The sequence below is a fragment of the Rousettus aegyptiacus genome, unplaced genomic scaffold (assembly GCF_014176215.1).
Source record: "Rousettus aegyptiacus isolate mRouAeg1 unplaced genomic scaffold, mRouAeg1.p scaffold_m13_p_16, whole genome shotgun sequence".
Classification (NCBI taxonomy): Eukaryota; Metazoa; Chordata; class Mammalia; order Chiroptera; family Pteropodidae; genus Rousettus; species Rousettus aegyptiacus.
In genome coordinates this window covers 18,526,171-18,536,052 of record NW_023416291.1, presented here as the reverse complement: position 1 = coordinate 18,536,052, position 9,882 = coordinate 18,526,171, and the positions used below count along the sequence as shown (strand labels likewise).

At 44.2% G+C, this 9,882-nt stretch overlaps 1 long non-coding RNA gene across 1 annotated transcript; it reads left to right on the top strand.

Moving 5' to 3' along the window:
* Positions 1–5,386: 5,386 nt before the first annotated feature.
* LOC118612510 lies at positions 5,387–6,989 on the top strand. The gene is made up of 2 exons (XR_004955041.1): positions 5,387–5,428; positions 6,848–6,989. It is a non-coding gene; the product is annotated as an uncharacterized LOC118612510 (long non-coding RNA).
* Positions 6,990–9,882: the final 2,893 nt, after the last annotated feature.

Sequence of the window (9,882 nt, the reverse complement as noted above, 5' to 3'; positions counted from 1 at the left end):
GCACATCGTCCATACGGTTTCTGCTTACGCGCCCAGCCTTGTTTACGAAGAAACCCACAGTTGTGTATTTGCTCTGGCTGGTGTCTGCATGAGCCGCTTTTCGGTACTATTAGCGATTCTCTACTCAACATAGATTCTTATACTGACCATTGACCTTCTCATTGAAAGGTAATGTAACCGATGTGCAGCTGTCACTCCCTGTCCCTGCGATCTTAACTGGGGAGGTAAGTCGTGTGCGCGGCACCCCCACACTCCTCGTCGAGTCCTTCTCTTGGCTGCTACGGTTGCTATTTTTGGAGCCTGGCACTGTTAGTGCCCCTGCCACCCAGGCTTAGGGCTGGCCTTGAGGCTTCACGGTGTAAATACAGGGAATGTGGCCAAAAAAGGCTACTCATTTTTAATTCGTGCTATCGGATGGATGAATTTAGAAGCCAGTGAAGAATACCGAGTAGTCTCTATGTCTTTACCATTAAAGAGTTTCCCGTTTGTTTAGAAACCCAGGGGCCCTGGGAAAAGTTAAAGAAACAGTACAATCCCTTTCGGGGGGAGAAAATCTGTAATTTTTAAAGTAGTTTGATTTTCACAGCTTCTCGAGAGTAAGATAGTGAAGAAACTAAGGCTCGGAGAGATGTTGAGGCGTGTCTTGGGCTCAGGGCTGTTGTTTGCTGTACCTGCTCCTCCAGGTCAGTTGCAGTCTCTGTGGTACCATGTGGCACCCCAGTGCCATGCTCCCTGAACTACTAAAACTAAGACCCCAAACCCAGGCACGCGCGCGGCTGTGCTTCACCGAGGCGAGAGGAGGGGGCGTGGAATTAAACTGAGTAAACTTTCCAGAGCAGCGTCAGCCAAATACAGAGATCGCCGGCCACGCGTGCTTCTTTAAATTTAAATTTTAGTTAATTCAAAGGAAATAAAGTTAAAAATCGAATGCCTCAGTTTCACTAGCCACATATCAGACACTCGGCAGCCACCTCGGGCGGCCAAGATGCAGACCATTTTCATCGCCGCGGGCAGAGCTGCCCGACAGTGCCGTTCGGGGGCCCTTCTCTGCCAACGCGGGCACTGACGCGACATGGGGGCATCGTCGCACGTCAGCCGTTTCTTACAACTTTGCAATAAATGTTCTTTCCAGAGGAGGGGCATTGCGACAGGGGCCGTCGGCGGCGCCCCGTCCCTGGGTCCACCCGTTTTGGCGCCTGCGCATTTTGCTCCAGGAGCCTCTCCTAGAGCACACGGGGAGCCCCTGACGACTGTCCTCTACTCCTACTCCAGATGCGTGTGTCCCTTCAGGGCGTGCCCCAGTCGGTGACCGAGGGGCGGTCTCAGATGCCTCGAGGAAATGTTAGCCTGGGAGATTTACTTTCTCCAGTGGAGCTCCCCTCCCAGCACAGCCATGGCAAGAAGGCCCGGTATCATGCACCCCAAAGAGAAAGGCCGTAAGGTTTCTAAAAGGGCAAACTCACTTTACATTTGCTCCTTTTATATTAATTTAGAGAGATTAAAATGTTGAAATATGATATTAGATGCTTCTGTAGTTCCTAACTCCCCAGGGAGGTTTCTGCTTTATATCTCTAGGTACATAGAAATGCACAAACTAGATGCCGTCGCTCTCTGTGTCCCTGAATCCGGCTGACCTTGACTTTTCTTAATTCTCTGCTTCTCTGGAGGCTTTGGCATGGGGACAGATCCCTCACTGGAGCACCCGCATGGTGCCTTTGAAGCTTAGAACAATCTTTTTTTCCTCATCCCAAAATAGTGCCTCTCTGATTACCCGTGATGTACGGGCTGTCATTATCCCAGGTTTCTGGCTCTGTCTTCTTACCCAGATAATGTCTGGCACACAGAATGTTACCCTTTTTGCCTCTTATTTCACTCTTTTCCTCGAGTACTTTGTTAATAATAATAACCCCATCACCAGCCATTGAGCTCTTACCATGTGCTAGAAACAGCGGTAAACTTAGGTATTATCTAAATTAAATCTCGCCGCCTCAGCAGCTACCACCATGCTCTAAGTCGCCATCATCTCTCACCTGGACCATCGCAAAAGCTCCTTAACAGGTCTCCTTTCTGCCATCTTTGCCCTCTTCTGTCTACTCTCAACTGAGCTGCCCGAGAGATCCTGTTAAAATGTGAGCTAGACCCCTTTATCCCCACAGGCCCAGCATCCTCTCTTCTAACTCAGAGTTGAAGTCAAAGTCTCTACAGTGGCCTGTAATAATACCCTGAGCGTCCTGCCCCCACGCCCTGTGCCTCTGCCCTGACCACGTGGCCTACGCCTCGTCCCTCCTTGCTCTGCTTCGGCCACGCCGGTCTCAGGGCCTTTGCACTTGGTGTTTTCTCTGCCACGTAGCCAAGTAGCTTGTTCCTTGGCCTCCTTCAAGCCTTTATTCAAGTACTACTTTTCCAATGAGGGCTTCTCCTGCTACCCTATTTAAGATCTCACACACACACACACACACACACACACACACACACACACACTTTATCTCCATAGCACCCACCAGCATTAACATGCCAAATACTTGTTTATTTGTTTATCATCAGTCACTCCCAACAGAGAATTTTAAGTTCCACGAGGATAGGGATTTTTGTCTGTTTTGTTAACTAGCATATTCCCAGCACCTAGCACGGCGCCTGCCACGTAGTAAGGTACTCAACACGCATTTTTGGAATAAGGAAGGGAGTCTCATATATCCTTAAATCGTAGTTAATGCCTATTTTGTGTTTGGGGAAACCGAAGCGTAATGGTAAGCGACTAGCCTGAGATCACACAGCTGGGCCTTCAGACCCCAAGGCCCGCATGCTTCGCCCAAAACGTGCTCGGACCCGTAACAATGACGGGCGTTCTGTCGGCGCCCCGCGAAATGTCCCTGTGGCGGTCACACTGCACCGGCCCCGCAGCCCACTCGGGCGTCCACAGGCAGAGGCCTCTCAGAGCGTCCCAGCCCCCGCACGAGCAAGTTCAGCAAATTCCCGAGATGCCGGACTATCATCGGGCAGAACTGGAAATGGCAGCATCTCCCTCCGTGGTGGGTCGGGAAAGCTCAAAGGCACACAGTCCCTGAAGACCCCGGGCACCAGCCCGCTGCACTGTTGCACGGGGACAGTCACGTGTAAGCTGCCCCTCAGCCGGGCGGAGCTGCGGATGACAACTTCAACGCTTTATTTTCACTTAAATGCAGGGTGAAGATTCCAGCAAATACAGACTGGACGTTTAGCAGATTTCTCATTGTTACAGTCAAGAGGTTAAGTTTTAAATTTAATTTTAAAGGGGATGTAGAAGAGAAAGAAAAGTGTTTTTAACATTAGCTAGTGAACAGGTATAACAAAAGATTTATATTTTTTAAGAATGAGTTTGGAACTATTAGTAGACTTGTGTTTTTTTTTTTAATTGTGGTAAAATACCCATATCATACCATTTAGCATCTTAAGCATTTTAAGTGCATAGTTCAGCAGTGTTAACTATATACACATCGCTGTACAACCAGTCTCTAGAACTTTTTCACCTCATGAAACTTTGTACCCACTGAACAACTCTCCATTCCCTTCTCCCTCGGCTCCTGGTAACCATTTTGTCTTCTGTCTCCATGAATCTGACTACTCTAGATAGCGGAATCATAGAGGATTAGTCTTTTGTGTCTGGTTGATTTTGCTCAGTAGAATGTCCTCAAGGTTCCCCTGTGTTGTAGCATGGGTACACTTTTTAATACCAGCTTTTGTGTTTGCTTCATTCGATTGGGCTGGACGTAAAGTCCAGAGGCTATTCTTAGGGATGTTTGTTTTTTCATAAGCATTTTGTCTGCATTTATGATATGTAAGAAAATAACGCTTTGCTTACAGCCACACTGTTCAAACAGTAAGGCTTGCCACTGAGCAGTACTTTTCCATTTAATTATACTTTTTCCATTAAAATAAAATCACTTATTAAAATAGTTAATCATCAATAAATAGAGAACAGTGCTTAAATAAGCCATACAGTACAGTGCATGTTTCAGAACACTGGTTGTCAAACTGTCCCCAGGAGTCCTGGGTCCTCAGAGATGTGACGAGGGCCACTAGGAGGGGACCCGGGACGTCGAACTCCATCCTCACCCCTCAGCTTTAATCAGAGCACCCCCAGTCGCACCTCTCATATTGTGGAATAAAGTGTAGCCTCATTAGTGCTGTTTACCAAATATTCTTGTTCCCCGTGCTTCCAGGTATGTGGTGGCGTTGTACTTCCTGGCTTTTTGATGGTTGGGTAGAGCCATAAGACTAATTCTGACTGATGGGTATGTCGTTCTATTCTGGAGCGTTTCTCCCCAGTGCAAACCCTCCAGACCACGCTGCAGCTGCCTTTTCCCTATGCCTTGGTGTTATGGCCTGCATGTTTGGATCCTCCCAAAAGTCATATGTTGAATCCCTAATTCTCCATGAGATACTCCTTGGAGAAGGAGCGTATGGGAAATAATTGGATCGTGAAGGTGGAGCCCTCATGTTGGGATTAATGCTCTCACAAGAATTGATGAGAGGGAGCGTGCATCTCCCTACTCTAGGCTGTGCGAGGGCACAGCAAAAAGACAAGGATCTGTGAAGCAGGAAGAGGGCTCCCATTAGACACCGGATCTGTCAGCACCTTCAACCTGAGCTCCCCGGCCTCCAGAACTGTGAGAAATAAAAATGTGTTGTTCGAGCCACCCAGTTTATGGTATCTCGTTACAGCAGCCCCAGCAGACTGAGACGAATGGTCACCGGTAATGTTTCGGGAAGTGGCTGCTCTGTAAGCTTGGGCCCCTGGGTGAGGCCGACAAGGTTAACTCAGAGATGAGCATTCAGCCAACCCTAAATATTCAGCATGAGTCAGAAATAATTCTTTGCTGTTTTAAGCCACTAGAATTTCAGGGTTGATTTGTCACTGCATTGTAACACCGCTTATCCTGATCCGCATCGCTTTCAAAAGTGAAAAGCACCATTCCGGAGATATATAAATGCTCACATCGCTTCAGGCACCACCTCTTTGCTAGTTAACTCTTCTTAAACACTGCTTAATCCAGTCTTGCTGCTGCTGCTGCTGCCTTAGGTCGGATGAGGCTTTATTTACATTCTCCTCCTCTTGCATGCTTCCTTTCCACACTTGACTGCAACTCTAGGAATTTTAGGAGTTTCACCAAATAGTTAACTTTTGCAGCTTTTCTGCTGCTGCAGATTTCAACCTGTCCCAGGAAAGGCATCTTTGGATTGCCATAAGTTTTCTCATTAGGCAAGCGCTGCTCAGCAGCCCTTCCTCAGCTCTCTTCCCGCCTCCACCGTTTACATGAGGGGAACAGCGGACATGTCCGTTTCTTCTCCAGGCTCGTGGCCGAGCCATGCTGAGAGAGACAGACAGACAGACGGACAGAGACAGAAACAGACAGACAGAAAGGGGAGGAAGCTGAGAAGGAAGAAGGAGGTACATGAGGAGGAGACGGGACATATTTTTTGACAGCTGGGTTATTTTGCTGCTCTCTTTTTCTAATCGTGGAGTGTGAGTTAGTGTTTATCCTCATGAGGTTCTCCAACATCAGGATCATGCGATAAGCTTGTCAAAATGCAGGTTGCTGGTCAGGACCCCTGGGAACACCGGGGTGATTCCCATGTACACTAAAGCTTGGCAAACACAGTTAAAAATCATTCCTGTCCTTCTCCACCCCCATTGGTCATGTACGTAACATCGAAAGCATTCTTTTCTTTGTAATATTAGATGATACTATTTTTTTTCAGCCTAGTGTCAGTATCCAAATTACGTTCTGTTAACAAAAAAGATGTTATAGTCACTAATTCTCAGTCCACTTAAGCATTCATTTGTTCTAATATACAGTTAAACCAACACACCAGCATTTCGAAATGGAAACATGAAGAGATGTTCATATTTTGTGCACATATACTTCGTATACTTCAAGCTGTTGCATTCTTAATTTAACGACCAAAAAAAAAAAAAAAAAAAAAAAAGAACAGAGAGAGAGAGAGGGAGAAACAAAAGAAGACCACCTCAGTAACTGATTGTGATGGAGCCACATGAGTGTAAGGCAACCAGGTACTGGGCCCCGGGATTATCACAGAAGCAAGATATTGGTGATTGGCATTGTCCATTAATTGCATGTCCAAAGCTTGACATGTATGAGCTCGTGTAATCCTTGTAACCACCACTGAGAGAGGAATTACTGTGTTTTATTTTACATGTAGGTGAACCAAATCCAGAGAGGTAAAGTAACTTGCCCGAGGCCACACAGCTGGTAAATAGCAGAGGTTGACTCATATAATTTATCTTCCAAAGCCACTGGCCTTCAAAATCCATCTTCTCTGCACCAAGCCATTCTCCCTTGTCAGGAACCGCCTGAGACAGCTGAGGACGAACATTAGAACAGTGGAGGGAAAATTTAGGCAGAATGGGAAAAGTGTCCCAGAGTGTATGTCCACCTACACTAAATCATCCTTAATTTACAAGACTAACCACAGGTTATAGCATGAAAATATGGAAAGACTGCAGTGCAGACGAATATCTCCTTTGAAGAGGATTTGCCTAGTCAGAAAAAAAAAAAAAAACACTTCAAATATGAGTGTTGTTTTATTCGGTCAAAGTAGGTCAAAGGAATTGGGCAGAGTGATAGCTGGTTCTTCGGGTTGTGTTTGAGGGAATTAAAGTAAGATGGAAAGAACACGGTGTTTCTGTTTACCTACGTGATGTCGGGACTCTCTACTGAGCAGGCACTTAAAGTTTCTATATGAAATGCCACTAGGGCAGTTTGGCCGACAGAGACCATCCTAGAAATAACAGCCTACATGGAAAAACATTCTGTATGCAGTTGCCTTTCTAATTCTGTCCCCGCAGGACTAGGACGCGAACAGAGTGAGCATGGATGGTCCACTTTCCCGTTCGCTGTCATTATCACCTGAAGGTGCACGTTCATGTTCATTCTCCCTTCACCCACCAGAAAGCCTGATTCTTCATAACCTGCTTGTGCTCCAGATACCCACACAATGAGCCTCGGGCATAATTTTTGTTAATATTCCTTTATTTAGGTTTTAATTTAGTCGGTGTAGAGTCTCCCTCTCTATCTATATGCTCTTCAGCAAGTTGCATGCTGTGGGGACACAATAAATGCTTATTAACAATAATGATATTTCTCTGTTATGAGTTTTCTCTCCTTATGATGAATTGTCATTGGAGGAGAAATGCTCTGCAATAATGTACGTCAACTTTTTAATGAAAACTTCTACATTGAGTGTCTGCCAAGAGCTATTCCAATGTAAGTTATTAGGATACCATAACACTAATTTTAAGGGACTGATATATACTTATGTGCTTGAGAGTACCTGAGCTCCTGGAGCAGGTTGAATTTGTAACATATCTTTTGCGACATGACGTGCTGGGGGGCTTCTCTGTGAGCTTCAAAAGCTTCTCATGGTGTGGTTGCTTTGCTGATTGAGTTGTGTAGATCACTCAAATTCATTGTGATGGTTTACACTTTAATCATTCTCTCACGGTAATATAATGGTAATTGGTGTCATTTAGTCCACTGTACTGTTTAATGCCCGAGACTTCTCGGGATTTCACACAACCCATCAAACATTAACCTACACTATTTATTTACTCTATGAAAGAAAATTCTCTGTTTTCCTCAGGCACCCTAGTTTTTAAAGAAGCTGGCTAAGGGTGAATCCATCTTATTAGATGTGTATTAAATTGAAGAGAGGTTTTGTGCCCCTCTAAATTCTTCTGAGCTTTGTGGCTTTTTCACTTTTCCCGAAGAATTCTTTGAGTCATTGAGTTAGTTCATGCATGGGCCTTCCTTAGCTAATTGTCCTCACTCAGGACACAGTGTTTGAGGGGTGAGATGAGCCAAACACAAAGGTGAGGGGAATTCCTTTCCAAATTAGGCAGTTTTGGGACCCCACTCTAGGAAGCATAAATGATTTTAAAAAAGAAAAGAGCAAAAACAAAAACACAATAGGTAGAATTTGCCAAAACAAAAACAACAACAACACACCAGCTTCAGGAGATGCCATGGATAAAAGAGTAAAAGAAAGTTCAGCCTCTTCAGCTCTGATCCATTCCTGAGCTGGACACCCTTGAACTGGGTCTGCCTCCCTCAGCCTCCATCACTCCTGTAGTTCAAAAATGTCAATGCAGCACCTCATGAAAACCAATATTGTATGTATCACCCTTCCATGGAAATAAATGACCTTAGCAGAATGGGAGAAGTAAACTTACCAAGCACATAAATAACCGTTATGGGTAGCTCTGCATGACTGCAAAGTACTGAGTCCAGACCCTGACAAAACATTAGAAGGATTTGTAAACGTTTGTGGCTGTAGAGGTGGGAACTAGCAGATCACATATCTCCAGCATTTTCAAGTTTATTTTGTTTTGTCAAAATGGAGTACGTAACCTTGACCTTGACTTTCCTGAATGGAAAAAAAAACCAAGGTTTCGTATTGTCAAAGGTACAAAGGATGCTACGGACATGCAGTAAATTCAGGTCCTGGTACAGTCGTTGCCTCTGCAGATATTCCCTTTGGATGAGGACATGGGAGAAAAGGGGCGGGCAGGGCAAGTACTTTAGCCGGGCCTGTCTCCCAGCTTCCTGTGAAGAACTGCAGTGTACAGGAAAAGCGATTGGGAAACCCAGCAGCATTAGGGGTAGAGGGGGACAGCGCAAAGGCTGGCTCTCTCCTAGGCAAAGGTGGATTCTTTTCTACATAAGTTAGTCAGATTTTTTTTTTTTTTTTTTGCTCCTTTTCTGCTTTTCTTTCTTTCTTTCCGGGACCATGAACGTCAACCAGGAATGGTCAGTCTCCAGCGCACCTGTCCGCATTTTTCCTTCCTACAGCCATGGGAGATCCTACTGATGGGCATAGTACTCTTGCCCCTGAGCTGATCTGATACATGGTATCAGAGCATTTCTTGGCAGGTGCTCCAGCAACCTCTGACTAGCAGCGCAAGCTGGTTTACAGGATGGAACTTACCCACTCTGAGTAAACCCAGGAGAAACTGTCTTTCCTGGTCAGTTTCTCTGTGTAGATACACACAGAAATGTTTTTTGAGTGATTGCAGGGCCATGACTAGTAACAGAAGTATGATCACTTCAACTGGAACTTACAAATAATCGTAGAGGATGGAAAACAAGATTCTAAGATAATATTTTTGAATTCTTGGTGCACTTAATCTGTTCCGTTTGTTGCCTCGTTTATTAGCAAAAGCATAACTAGCTAAGTTGGAAAACAAACCACCACCCCATGTATATGTTAAGAAACCAACAATAGAAGGTTTTTAGACATTGTCTAAGAGATTAGTTAATGTCAGATAAAATAACACTTTTAATAATATTAAAGTAATATTTGTCCATTATAGAAAAACTGAAAAATAGAGTAAGCAAAAGAAATTAAAAAAAAATTACTAGTAGTTTTATGCCCAATAAATACTATAATGATTTTTTTTAACTTTAAACTTTCTAGTCTTTTTTCGTAAATGTGTAAATGTCTTTAAAATGATTTTGCTCCTTCCCTCCCTCCTTTCTTTCTTATTTTCCTGCTTTCGTCTCTCTAATTAAGCAAAATTCAGATCATTCTATACACAGTTTTGTAACTCATTTTTTTTTTCACTTAAAAATTCAAACCGAGCATCTTTCCAGAAAAATGTCTACAATTTAGTGCTTAGAAATGAATTCCTAGTTTTCCATCAGGATGCAATTTTCTCTTTGGGGTCAAATGCTATATAGTAACAAACCAACATGTTTCAGAAAACACTTTTACATAAGGCATTTTACAGAACTATCAAATTTTCTACTCTTCTTTTCTCCATCACCTTCCCCCCAAATAACTAAGAAGTTAAAATTTTCTGCTACCACTGAGATGACATTTAAA